Source organism: Ovis aries, chromosome 12 (assembly GCF_016772045.2).
Source record: "Ovis aries strain OAR_USU_Benz2616 breed Rambouillet chromosome 12, ARS-UI_Ramb_v3.0, whole genome shotgun sequence".
Classification (NCBI taxonomy): Eukaryota; Metazoa; Chordata; class Mammalia; order Artiodactyla; family Bovidae; genus Ovis; species Ovis aries.
Window position 1 is genome coordinate 35,943,890 of NC_056065.1, and position 15,008 is coordinate 35,958,897.

Genomic DNA, 15,008 nt, shown 5'->3' on the forward strand with positions numbered 1-15,008 from the left:
ATGCTGTCCAAGGGACTCTCAAAAGTCCTCTCCAGCACCACAGTTTGAAGGCATCAGTTCTTCATCACTTTTTTTTTATTGTCCAATCTTCAAAGATTGAAGGCAGGAGGAGAAGGGGATGATAGAGGATGAGATGGTTGGATGGTATCACTGACTCAATAGACATGAATTTGAGCAAATTTGGAGATGGTGAAGGACTAGGAAGCCTGGTGTGCTGCAGTCTAAGAGGTTGTAAAGAGTCAAACACAACTGAGCAACTGAATAACATTTTAGTGCATGGTAGAAACAATTCCCTGATATGGGGGGGGAATGGGAGGGAAAAGCAGGTAATGTAGAAAAGTTAAGGTGCCAAAGAAAAGCTTAAAATGCTTATAAAACAACCTAGTAGATAGAACAAAACCACAATTGGAAATACTGTTCTGGAGATCAATGGCATGGCCAAAGAGTTAAAAACACAGAGAAGATATTTAAAGGTCCAAATGAGATAAAATTACTAAGAAGAAGGTATTGATAAAGAAGAGATGGGGAGGGTGGAAAGAAGGGAACTAAAGGGTGAAAGTGATAAAATAGAGGGAAGAAGAGGGAGAGGAGGTTAATATTTAGAGATCTAATGAAAGGAAGGGGGAGTGGGTCCAGTGAAAAAGAATGGCCGTGTTCAGGGAGAAAACTCAGTCAATAAATTTACTGAAAGCAAAGGAAGAGAGTTTGTTGAGAATAAAGGACAACTGTGTAGGAAGCTGCCAAAAGGTCAAATAAAATAAGGATAAACAGCCTTTCCTTGTCATCCAGTGGCTAAGAATCCACCTTGCAATACAAGGGATACAGGTTCAATCCCTGGTTTTCAGGAAATTAAGATCCCACATGCCATGGGGCAGTGAAACCTGTGTACCACAACTACTGAGTCTATGTACCACAAGGAAAGATCCTGTGTGCTGCAACTAAAACCCAAGACAGCCAAATAAATGAAGAATAGAATAGTGATTATTGCATTTGGCAGAATAAAGGGTGCTGGTGACCTTGACAAGGGCAATTCCAGTGCAGTGGGGAAGATGAAGCTTTATTGGAGCTGGTTAAGGAGATACAAGGAGGTGAGGAAATGGACACAGGAATTAAAGTCAGTTTTTGTGTTTTTTTCCTGATGTCTCGTCCAAAAGTATATCGGTGGTATATGAGATACACATTTAAAATGGAAAGTAGAATTTTCATTCTGATATGGTCTGACCATATGAAAGCCCCATGAAAGGAAGACATTCCACACCGAAGACAGATAAAGAGTGGTTGTAGGAGTCATTTCCTGAGGAAGCAGAGCAGCAAAGAGAGGTTGGCGCTTGAGAAGAATGAAGATGCTGTATACACCGTGGGAAAGAAAGGTGGAGGATGGGTACAGATGAAAGCGGGAAGAAGGGTATTCCTGTCAGATTGCTTTGTGTACGACCATGAACTCCTGTACCTCTCAGACCAAGGTTGAGAGCTGAACCTCACTGGACCAGTTTCTCCTTTTCATTTCACTGCTGGCCCCGAGGGTTAACCATCCACTTACTGAGTGGGTATCCTTTTGTAATGGAATAAGATAAAAATTGCTAACAAAACTGCAAGCAAGATGATCACATATCAGGCTCTGTTCCAGACTCTTGAGAACAAAATCCATAGACATGCTAACAAACTGGATAGAGGGAGAGAGAAAATGGGAAGAATCAAGGTTAATGCCTGCTTCAGTGTATAGTGATAACAAATAGATGCCTGTTCTCATGAGCTTACATTCTAGTGAGAGGAGAGAGGGATACATTCTGTTAGTTTCAGGTATATAGCACAGAGTTACACACATGTAAAGTTATAAATTTGTGTTATAAATATAGAAGTATAATTACATATTTGTAAAAGTATATATTTATGTATATATGTGTGTTTCGATTCTTTTCCATTATAGGTAGTTGCAATATATTGAGTATAGTTCCCTGTGTGATGTAGTGAGTCCCAAGGTTAATGCCTGCATCAGTGTATAATGATGACAAACAGATGCCTATTCTCATGAGCTTACATTCTAGTGAGAGGAGAGAGGGATACATTCTGTTAGTTTCAGGTGTATAGTACAGAGTTACACACTTGTAAAGTTATAAATTATAAATTTATAATTAAAAATATAAATCTGTGTTATAAATATAGAAGTATAATTACATACTTGTAAAAGTATATATTTATGTATATATGTGTGTTTAGATTCTTTTCCATTATAGGTTATTACAATACATTGCGTATAGTTCCTTGTGTGATGTAGTGAGTCCTTATTGCTAATCTATTTTATCTATAGTGGTGTGTATATTGGAGAAGGCAATGGCATCCCACTCCAGTACTCTTGCCTGGAAAATCCTATGAATGGCGGAGCCTGGAAGGCTGCAGTCCATGGGGTCACTGAGGGGCGGACATGACTGAGCAACTTCACTTTCACTTTTCACTTTCATGCATTGGAGGAGGAAATGGCAACCCACTCCAGTGTTCTTGCCTGGAGAATCCCAGGGACGAGGGAGCCTGGTGGGCTGCCATCTATGGGGTCGCACAGAGTCGGACACAACTGAAGTGATTTACCAGTGTGTATATGTTAATCCCAGCTTCTAATTTATCCTTCCACCCTCTCTTTGCCCATTTGTAAGCATGTTTGTTTTCTGATTATATATAAGTGTCACTTTTAGATTTTTGTGTCATTTTTTTAGATTCCACATATAAAAGATATCATATAATATTAGCCTTGTCTGGCTTACTTCATTTAGTATGATAAGTTGTAGGTCCATCCGTGTTGCTACAAATGGAATTATTTCACCCTTTTTAATGGCTGAATAGTATTCCATTATATAAATTTGTCTCATCTTCTTTATTGATTCACAGACATTTGGGTTGCATCCATGTCCAGACTCTTATAAGTGGTGCCGCAGTGAACACTGGGTAAATGTGTATTTTCCAATTATACTTTTCTCTAGATACATGCCCAGGAATGGGATTGCTGGATCTCTATTTTTAGCTTTTTAAAGAACCTCCAGACTGTTTTCCATAGTAGCTGTACCAATTTACATTTCCACCAACAGTGTAGGAGGGTTCCCTTTTCTAAACACCCTTTCCAGCATTTATTGTTTGTAGACTTTTTGATGACAGTTGTGAGGGTTTTGAGCAGAGGAATGATATGATCTGTTCACTAAGTTGGGGGCCCAGGAGAAGGTGACGGTTTGCAAGCTAGAGAAACAGAACCACGTGTCTCATTGTGAGAATTTTGAAGTTCAGAGATCATTGCAATATCCAAGTAAAAATGATCAGGTACTCCATTTTCCAAACGATATTCCACAGAGCTACAGGGGCTGATCTTTCTAAAAGGCAAATCTGATCAAGGAACTTCCTGCTTCCAAACCTCTGCAATCCTTCCCATTGCCTACAGAGTAAGGCCATATGCCTTTAACAAGATACAGAGTCAGTCCTTCACAATCTAGCCCTGGCCTATATTTGCAGGTCTCTTCCCTCCATTCCTTCCTTGGCACAATTTTCCCTCTGCCCATAATGCCCCTCTCTAAATATTTAACTCCTCATCCTCACAGCCTAGATCTATTTAATAATAACTTCCATTAAACCCCTGCACCCTCTCCTTGGGTCTCTCTTGGCCTCTGAGCCAAAATTAACCTGTTGGTTCATAGGTCTGAGAGGCAGGCAGGGTCTATGGTACAATGACCATGGGCTTTAGAATTTGACTAACCTGGGTTACAACCTAAGCACTTGCTTATTGTATATAACTTTAAGCATGTTATTTAATTTTCTACACTCAGTTTCTTATAAAGGTGGTGGTAGTTTAGTTGCTAAGTCGTGTCTGACTCTTGTGATCCTATGGACTGTAGCCTACCAGGCTCCTCTGTCCATGGGATGTTCCAGGCAAGAGTACTGGAGTAGGTTGCCATTCCCTACTACAGGGGATCTTCCCAACCCAAGGATCGAACTGGGTCTCCTGCATCGCAGGAGGATTCTTTACTGACTGAGCCACCGGGAAAGTCCCATGTAACTTTAAACATGTTATTTAATTTTTCTACACTCAGTTTCTTATAAAGGTATTAATATCTGTTTTATAGGGTTGGTGTCAAGCTTACAGGAGATAAGTTTCTCAGCCATGTCTGACTCTTTGCAACACTGTGGACTCTAGCCCCTCTGTCCATGGGATTCTCCAGGTAAGAATCCTGGAATGGGTTGCCATTTCCTTCTCCAGGAGATAACAAGTAAATCACTTAACATAGGAACAGGCACATAATAGATATTGACAAAGTATTATTCCCCTCTAGACCTCAGGTTCCTCCAGGGCAGAAAACATGTTTTATTTATATTATGTACATCCCATCATTAACTGGCCCCTGATATGCAAAAGATACTTGGCAGACATGAACCTGATTGAATAGACCCTGTCTTCTCAGAAACATTTGTTTCTTAGAGGTGCAGCATCTTAGAGGCCTGAGGGTTAGGGTAGTGATTCTAAAGTGGACTGTGGCACTTACATCCCCATGGGGCCGGTATCAAGCCAGCCACATCCCCTCAGCAGCTGCAGGGGCCCTTGTTGTTTGTCTCTGGGGAACACTCAGCCGTCCTCTCCATGAACATTTTTCTCATTTCTCTTTGGAACTTCTATCACGGCATGCCACTTCTCTTTTCCCTCTCAGCTGCTCTCCCACTCCTCACCCTATTTGTTCTCTCTTCCTCCACCCCTTTCCACCACACACCGTATGGCTCTTCCTCGCTTGCCCTGAGTTCAGGCTTGCTAGCCTCCACAAGTTTCCCCAGAGTGACCTGGGCCCTCTGGATCAGCTGACTACCCGCTCCTGCTAGCAGCCCTGCTCTGAAGTTTACGTAAGCGTCAATGCCTACCCGCTCCTGCTAGCAGCCCTGCTCTGAAGTTTACGTAAGCGTCAATGCCATCCCTAAGGAGACTCGTGACACTGGGAGAGTTCACTTCCGGGAACTCACTTTGCCAGTTACCTTTGATGAGCCAAGAGAGGGTGGAGCTGGTGGTGATCTTCCAAACACAACAAGATCATGTATCTCATCCTAGAATATTGAGAAGCTTGTAGGGCAGATACAGGAAAAGGATTTTTACTCATTTTATTTTCAACCTCCTCCAGGATCAATCAAATGAGGCCGCCCCAGTGCAGTGGATCAAGCATGGACTCTAGAGTCATGTGGACACATGTTTATGTCCCTGCTCTGCATCTTCCAAGTGGTGACTTACATGTGTTTCTTTTTTTTTTTAATTTAATTTAATATTTAGTTAGCTAGTTATTTGGCTGCACTGGGTCTTCATTGTGGTGCGTGGGCTTCACAGTGAAGTGGGTTCTCTTGTTGAAGAGCCTCGGTTTTAGGTACTTATCTTTAATAGCTGTGGTGCACAGGCTTAGTTGTCTCCACGGCAAGTGGGATCTTCCCAAACCAGGGATTAAACACCTTCCCCTGCACTGGAAGCATGTATTCTTAAGCTCTGAACCACAAAGGAAGTGATACATGTGTTTCTTAAATTCTCTAGAACTTCCTATAGCTCAGATGGTAAAAAATCTGCTTGCAATGCAGGAGACCTGAGTTCAGTTCCTGGGTCGGGAAGATTCTCTGGAGAAGGTAATGGAAATCCACTCCAGTATTCTTGCCTGGAGAATCACATGGACAGAGGAGCCTGGCGGGCTACAGTCCATGGGACCGCAAAGAGTCAGACACGACTGAGCAACTAACAGTACTACTACAAGTTTCTTCATTTGTAAGACTGAGATTCCAATATCTATTACTCAGTGTTGTTAGTTGATACCATGTGTATCGTGTATCGATGCATGACAAATCAGCTCAAAAGTTAGTGGCTTAAAACAGCAACATCTGGTAGTCTAGTGGGTTTTGCAGGTAAGGAACTTAAGAAGTGGCCAAGCTGGGCTATTCTCACTTGAGGTCTCTCACAAGATTGCAGTCAGTCGATGGTCAGAGCTGGAGTCATTTTGTAGGCTTCCTCATTCACAGGTCTGGTGCCAGGGCTGGGAAGACAATCAGCAGAGGGTCTGGAGCTTCTGGGGCTCCCCTAGCATCTTCTCCCACCACCAGGGCCCTCCCCACGTGGCCTTCCTGCACACTGTATTTCTCACATGGTAGATCAGGGCTCTAAAGGCACATGTCCTGAGAGAGAAACAGATGCATCTGTATCAGTTTTACTAATCTGGCCTCGAAAGTCACATAGCATCGCTTCCCACTGCCTTCTGTTCACTAGAAGTGAGTGGCCACTGCCAACCATCATCAACAGAAGATGAATTAGACCCCTCTTCCTTTAGAAGGAGTGTCAAAAATTGTGGCTATGCCTCAAAAAACACTGCAGCATATGAAATGCCTGATCTTTAATAAATGGTGGCAATTTTTATTTTGTTTTTATTGAAGTATAGTTGATTTACAGTATTTTGTTAATTTCAGGTGTACAGCATAGTGATTCAGGGGGATTTTGTAGATTATATTCCATAATAGGTTATTATAAGATATTACACATAATTCCTTATGCTTACAGTAAATCTTTGTTGCTTATCTATTTTATATGCAGCAGCCTGTATTTGCTAATCCCATATTGCTAATTTGTCCCTCCCACCTTGCAACAATCAGAAATTTGTTTTCTGTGTCTGTGAGTCTGTTTCTGTTTTGCGTTTACTTTTATTTGTATTCTTTTTTAGATTCCACATATAATTGATGTTATACAGTATTTGTCTTCTCTGACTTATTTCACAAAGTATAATATTCTCTAACCATCTCATCCTCTGACACCCTCTTCTCCTCTGCCCTCAATCTTTCCCAGGATCAGGGACTTTTCCAATGAGTAGACTGTTCACATCAGGTGACCAAAATACTGGAGCTTCAGCATCCGTCCTTCCAATGAGTAGTCAGGCTTGATTTCCATTAAGATTGTCTGGTTTGATCTCCCTGCTGTCCAAAGGGCTCTCAGGAGTTTTCTCCAGCACGACTGATGGCAATGGACATAATTTTGTCAAACTGCAGGAGATGGTGAGGGAGAGCGAGGCCTGGCATGCTGCAGTCCATGAGGTCACAAAGAGTTAGACACAACTGGGCAACTGAACACCATAATATTCTCTAAGTCCATCCATGTTGCTGCAAATGGCAATATTTTTTTTCTTATGGCTGAGCAATATTCTATTTCATATACCTATATGTATATACATGAGAAACACTGGGCTGGAAGAAGCACAAATGGAATCAAGATTGCTGGGAGAAATATCAATAACCTCAGATATGCAGAACAGTTCAGTTCAGTCGCTCAGTTGTGTCCGACTCTTTGCGACCCCATGAATCACAGCACACCAGGCCTCCCTGTCCATCACCAACTCCCGGAGTTCACTCAGACTCACATCCATCGGGTCAGTGATGCCATCCAGCCATCTCATCCTCTGTCGTCCCCTTCTCCTCCTGCCCCCAATCCCTCCCAGCATCAGAGTCTTTTCCAATGAGTCAACTCTTCGCATGAGGTGGCCAAAGTACTGGAGTTTCAGCTTTAGCATCATTCCTTCCAAAGAAATCCCAGGGCTGATCTCCTTCAGAATGGGCTGGTTGGATCTCCTTGCAGTCCAAGGGACTCTCAAGAGTCTTCTCCAACACCACAGTTCAAAAGCATCCATTCTTTGGCACTCAGCCTTCTTCACAGTCCAACTCTCACATCCATACATGACCACTGGAAAAACCATAGCCTTGACTAGACGGACCTTAGTCGGCAAAGTAATGTCTCTGCTTTTGAATATACTATCTAGGTTGGTCATAATTTTTCTTCCAAGGAGTAAGCGTCTTTTCATTTCATGGCTGCAATCACCATCTGCAGTGATTCTGGAGCCCAAAAAAATAAAGTCTGACACTGTTTCCACTGTTTCCCCATCTATTTCCCATGAAGTGATGGGACTGGATGCCATGATCTTCGTTTTCTGACTGTTGAGCTTTAAGCCAACTTTTTCACTCTCCTCTTTCACTTTCATCAAGAGGCTTTTAGTTCCTCTTCACTTTCTGCCATAAGGGTGATGTCATCTGCATATCTGAGGTTATTGAGATTTCTCCTGGCAATCTTGATTCCAGCTTGTGTTTCTTCCAGTCCAGCGTTTTTCATGATGTACTCTGCATAGAAGTTAAATAAGCAGGGTGACAATATACATCCTTGACATACTCCTTTTCCTATTTGGAACCAGTCTGTTGTTCCACGTCTAGTTCTAACTGATGGCACCACCCTTACAGCAGAAAGTGAAGAGGAACTCAAAAGCCTCTTGATGAAAGTGAAAGAGGAGAATGGTTTTATCTCCCTGCTGTCCAAAGGGCTCTCAGGAGTTTTCTCCAGCACGACTGATGGCAGTGGACATAATTTTGGCAAACTGCGGGAGATGGCGAGGGACAGTGAGGCCTGGCATGCTGCAGTTCATGAGGTCACAAAGAGAGGGGCTCCAAAATCACTGCAGATGATGACTGCAGCAATGAAATTAAAAGACACTTTCTCCTTGGGAGGAAAGTTATGACCAACCTAGATAGCATATTAAAAAGCAGAGACATTACTCTGCCAACAAAGGTCCATCTAATCAAGGCTATGGTTTTTCCAGTGGTCATGTATGGATGTGAGAGTTGGACTGTGAAGAAAGCTGAGCACCAAAGAATTGATGCTTTTGAACTGTGGTGTTGGAGAAAACTCTTGAGAGTCCCTTGGACTTCAAGGAGATCCAACCAGTCCATTCTAAAGGAGATCATTCCTAGGTGTTCATTGGAAGGACTAATGCTAAAGCTGAAACTCCAATACTTTGGCCACCTGATGTGGAGAGTTGACTCATTTGAAAAGACTCTGATGCTGGGAGGGATTGGGGGCAGGAGGAGAAGGGGACGACAGAGAATGAGATGGTTGGATGGCATCACTGACTCGATGGACATGAGTTTGAGTAAACTCCGGGAGTTGGTGATGGACAGGGAGGCCTGGCGTGCTGCAATTCCTGGGGTCACAGAGTCGGACATGACCGAGCAACTGAACTGAACTGAACTGACTGATATGTATATACGTAAATACTCACACACACATACACACACATGTCATCTTAAGTCAGTCGTATGTTGTTGGCTACTTGGGCTGTTTCCATGTCTTGGTTATTGTAAATAGTGTTGCTATGAATATCGTGGTGCACATGTCATTTCAATTAGATCTTTCATTTTTTCTGGATATGTACCTGGGAGTATGATTGCTCCCAGGTACATATGGTATCTCTATTTTTAGTTTTCTAAAGAACATCCTTACTGTTCTCCATAGTGGCCAAACCAGTTACATTCCCACCAACAGTAGGAGGGTTCCCTTTTCTCCTGGGGTGCTGCGATACTTTGGCCACCTCATGCAAAGGGTTGACTCATTGGAAAAGACTCTGATGCTGGGAGGGACTGGGGGCGGGAGGAGAAGGGGATGACAACCTCTCCAGCATTTAATATGTACAGACTTTTTGATGATGTCCATTTTGACTGGTATGAGGAGATACATCATTGTGGTTTTGATTTGCATTTCTCTATTATGTAGTGATGCTGAGCATCTTTTCATGTATCTGTTGGCCATCATAGTTCTTCTTTGGAAAAATGTCTACCTAGGTCTTATGCCCATTTTGTGATTGGATCACTTGTGTTTTTTTTGGATAATGAGATGCATGAGCTGTTTGTATATTTTGGATATATTTGTCACAGCTTTTGTTAATATTTACTCCTATTATAAGGTTGTACTTTTGCTTTATTATACTGATGGCTTCCTTTGCCTTTTCATCTTACTTACCTTTCTCTATCTGTATGAATTTAGGAGAAGCAGTTAACCACTGTGGTTTCGAGGGGGTGTTTTTAGGTGGCTGTGTATCTGTGTAGACTGTGTGTGTTCAGTGTCTTTGGTGCAATGGCTGGTTTCAATGCACATGCCAGCCACCTCCTTCCTCAGGATATGCTTGCTGTTATGTCCTTTGTACAAGGTATGATTGGTGTGGGGGATCTAAAGCCTGTGTGTAGTGTGAGGGGGGAATCCCTCCCTGCTCTGTAGCATCGCTGTCCCGTCAGCACCAGAGCTGCTCCCCAGTTGTTGATGCAGAAGCCCTGAGGGTCAGGCTTAATCAGGCTCTGCTGCCCTTGAGCATGTGCCTTCTCCAAAGGTAGTAGTTGCTGAAGCAAGTCAAGCTCATGCACTCACAGAGGACCTGTATGCCACCCATACAGGCATCCATGGTTCAGCTCAGAAGTAGCCCAGGGTTGTGTGCTTTCTCCTGTGGTGTTAGTCCTAGATCTAGTGCCAGGCTGTGGTGTGGAGTAGGCTGGGGGTGGGGGGCAGGCAGGGCATTGCAGCTTCAGGAATTGGGGAGGGGTGCCACCGGTGCAAGGCTCTCTCCATCCTGGGGGTTGGCAAACTAGCACAAGTGCACACTTCATGAGAAGAGTCTAGGTTCTCCAGCCATTCTGCCTGTCCCAGCAGTTCTTCTAGCAACCATGGGGGCTTGTCTCCCACCTTGTGTCCAGTTCTTTGCAACCCCGTGAACTCTAGCCTGCCAGGACTCCACTACCCATGGGATTCTCCAGGCAAGAATACTGGACTGTGTTGCCATGTCCTCCTCCAGGGGATCTTCCCAACCCAAGGATCAACCCTGATTCTTATGTTTCCTGCACTGGCAGATGGGTTCTTAACCGGTAGCACCACCTGGGAAGCCCAATCAGCTGAGAACACTTTTTTTTTTTTTCTGGATAGAACCTTTATTATTTCAGAAATAAGCATCCTGAAGTAAGGTAGTTAAAACAGTTATTTCTGGATTAGTGTAATAAATATTTGTCAATACACCAGCTATCTCAATAAACATATGCATTTCATTCATAAGAACTTCCAAAAATAATTCTTCTGAGTCAAATAAATTTACAAATGGTGCAAGATCATTGTCTATGGAAAAGGAAGATTCTTCTAGGGGAAACTCTAATGAAGCACTTTCTTCATTATATTTTCCATAGCTGACAACCTTTAACTTTGGGCTTCCCTGGTAGTTCAGCTGGTAAAGAATCCGCTTGTAAAGCAGGAGACCCTGGTTCAATTCCTGGGTTGAGAAGATCCCCTGGAGAAGGGATCAGCTACCCACTCCAGTATTTTGGGGTTTCCCTGGTGGCTCAGACAATAAAGAATTTGCCTGCAATGCAGGAGACTTGGATTCATTCCCTGGGTTGGGAAGATGCCCTGGAGGAGGGATGGAACCCACTTCAGTATTCTTGCCTGAAGAATCCCCATGGACACAGACAAGCCTGGTGGACTACAGTCCGCGGGGTTGCAAAGGGTTGGACAGGACATAGTGACTAAGCACAGCATAGCAACCTTTGACTTCATTTTCCCCTACTTTGGTTAATATAATTGGAGAGGTAAGGTATCTGAAGGAGCAGATCGAACAGAACCAAAGGATTTAAGAGGTTCTCAAACCCAGAAAGAGAGGCCAGCCTGTCACAGACATGGAGAGAGCCAAGGAAGCAAAGGCCACACGCAGACAGGCAGGCAGTGGGGGCTGGCACAGAGGGCCTGCAAACAATCTGTAACAATAATTCAGGGGCTTCCCCACAACCTTTCCTCCAGCATGTGGAAGCCACCCACTCTGTGTTGACTAGTGTTCTGAGAATGTGTTGGGTAATTGACAAGGAAGACAACATTGTGCTGGGACCAAGGAGAATCTTGTCATCAGTCTTACTGGCCAGGCCATGGGTGGGGTACTAAGGGGGTGGACCACAGTTCTGTCCCAGGCCACAAGAACATGGCCTGTCCTAGACCTTCCACCCAGGCCCACAGGTCTTCTCACAAGAAAAAATGAAGTGGGTTCTCCCACGAGCTTCCTGAGCTCTTGCACAGCGTCTCTTCCAGTGTGCCATCCTCAGCGCCACACCCACCTCCTCCAGGAGCTCCTACTTTGGGTGCCTTCTGAGATTTTATGGGTTTCCAAGGTCCCATCTTCATTTGTTCCTCTCATTTTCTACCATCTCAACTCGCAAAGCACTTGCTTCTCTCCTACTGTGGAATGGCCTTCAAAGTATTCCCAATTTGCTCTCTTCAAAGTCAGTCATTCAAAAAATATTTATGAAGCCTATACTATGTGCCAGACACAGTAGAAGGCAGTGAGGATCCAACAGAGAACAGCAGAAGCAAGCTTTCTGGATTCTCTGAGCTGATATTCTAGGAGGCTTTCACAAAAGAAGAGGATGGATTTAGATGAAAGGGATACAGAAAGGACTTACCCAAAATGATGTCAGTGATTTGCCCTTTCACATCTGATTGAAGGGGCAGCCTGCCAGGGTGGGTGAGGCACAGTGGAAGTGAGACCCTGTCCCTGACATTGAGCAACAGCCTGGGGCAAATCACTTAGGTTCTTGGTTTAATGACCCAAGACTTTCAGGAGTCACCTGTATAGCCTGGGAATTCACCTGCACAAACCTCATCCCAGGCAGGAATGTGGTCTGTGCGAGGCTTGTGTCACCATCATCTGCCTAGAATCTCTAAGCTGAGGCCTGAGGGGAAGGGAAAGTTGCTAAACCTCCCCCCGATACTTCCTCTTCCTTCAACCTCTCCCATTTTTGCAATAACAATCCCATGGGCCTTTGCAGGTTCTGTCTACATACACCTCTGGAAGAAGGTACTCTGTTTGTTCGCATCATGTGAGATACATTGCTGGGGGTCAGTCCAGCATTAATTCACATTGAAAATGTGCAGGGTATGAGAAATTAAATAATTTAATCGGTAAGTAGGCAAACTATTAATGTGTGCAAAAAAGATATTAGGAAACAATGAGAATTTCAGATGGATTTCAAAGTTAAAGACATAAGAGGTCAAATAAATTTCAGCTCTTTGGTTGCAGGTTTAGGATTTGCTTCCCAATCCTGTAGGAGGTTTGGACTTCCTCCCCCCAGTCTTACATTGTGGACTGGTTTGAAAAGCTCTACTATGAGGCCGCCCTCTGAGGCCCCTTGACCTTTGGGTTAGCTTCTCCCAAACCTGCTCCAAGCAGAAAGGCAAATGTGGACACCAAAGAGGCAGCTTCGTTCAGCGGCAAGCAGCTCTTCTGTTTTTTTTTAGCATTTATTTATATATTTATGACTGCACTGAGTCTTCATTGGTGTGCACAGGTTTCTCTAGTTGCAGTAAGTGAGGGCTCCTCCTCATTGCGGTGAGCTAGCTTCTCACGGCGGAGAAGGCAATGGCAACCCACTCCAGTACTCTTGCCTGGAAAATCCCATGGACAGAGGAGTCTGGTAGGCTGCAGTCCATGGGGTCGCTAAGAGTCAAACACGACTGAGCGACTTCACTTTCACCTTTCACTTTCATGCATTGGAGAAGGAAATGGCAACCCACTCCAGTGTTCTTGCTTGGAGAATCCCAGGGACGGGGGAGCCTGGTGGGCTGCCATCTCTGGGGTCGCACAGAGTCAGACACGACTGAAGCGACTTAGCAGCAGCAGCTTCTCACGGCACTGGAGCACAAGCTCTAGGGTGCCCAGGTTCAGTAGTTGGCGCACACAGGCTTAACTACTTTGGTAGCATGTGGGATCTTCTCAGACCAGGGATCAAACCCATGTCCCCTGCATTGGCAGACATATTCTTAAGCCACTGGACCACTGGGGAAGCCCAGCAGGGAAGTCCAAATGTTACATGAATGAGCAGAGAAGTCCCAATGTTACATGAATGAGCAGCTTCAAGATGTTACCAAAGACCCACGTTCCTTTCATTTTCTCTCTACCAGCTTGTAGGTATTTCTGCTCATGGAATCCAGATAACTGCTACACTTTCAAGCTCTGTAAACTCACACAGTGACATGAGGAGGCAGGAAAAGAATGAGCATGCCTACCTTACATTCCCCTCAAAATTTTTTCAATGTGGTTGCACAGCTCCTCATTGTGGTGCACAGGGTGTCTCTGGTTGCGGGGCCCCGGGGGCATCTCTAGGGGCCTGAGCTTCTCTTGTTGTGGTACAAGAGCTTCTCTTGATGCAGAGCAAGTGTTCTAGAGTGTGTGGGCTCAGCCGTTGTTATGTGAGATTTTAGTTCCCTGACCAGGGATCAAACTCCCATCCCCTGAATTGGAAGGCAGATTCTTAACCCCTGGACCCACCAGGGAAGTTCCTTGCATCCTTTTTACAAAACAAGAAAAGCTTTCCCTGTAGGGAAAGTTTTAACGGATTTCCTCAGTTTAGCAGATTTCACTTCACATCACATTGGATGGAGCACAAAATTAAAGACAAAAGGAATGGAATTACTATGATATGGATTATCTAATCCATATTCTCTCCCCTCCTGTGGCTAGGCAGGGCCCTGTCTTCCCCTGGGCACCAATACCTGAACCAAATCTGGAGGCAAGGCAGAGCACAGCTAGCTGGCAGGTGCCAGCAGGGGGGTAGCCAACAGTGTGGGTAACTCAGCTCTCCCATCTTCCCTCATCCCCCATCGCAGATAGCCCTGAGGGGAAAGTGGGTGATTAACTGGGGGAAAATAAACATCAAGTGGCTTTCTATTCCTGAGATGAAAGAGTTTCATTACATTTGGAGTTTAATCATACAGTTTAAGCAACACTTCATCAGGCAAGTCCATCAGACTGCTTTCCAAACTTAGAAAGTTTTGTCAACTTGGAAGAAAGGAAGAAGCCAAGGTGAGTGGAAGCCTGACCTCTCTCCATGGAGTAGATTATAGAAGTGTCTACCTACTGAGGGTCTTTGGCACTCACATGGATGACAGAGTCATTCAGAATTACAATCAGAAGCGTAATACATGAAAGCTGGATTGACTGGTCATCTACTCTCCTATATAGGCTTTCCTGGTGGCTCAGTGGTAAAGGATCTGCCTACAATGCCAAGACCCAGGTTCAATCCCTAGGTCGGGAAGATCCCCTGGAGAAGAAATGGCAACCCATTCCAGTATTCTTGCCTGGAGGATTCCATGGACAGAGGAGCCTGGTGGGCTATGCAGTTCATGGGATTGC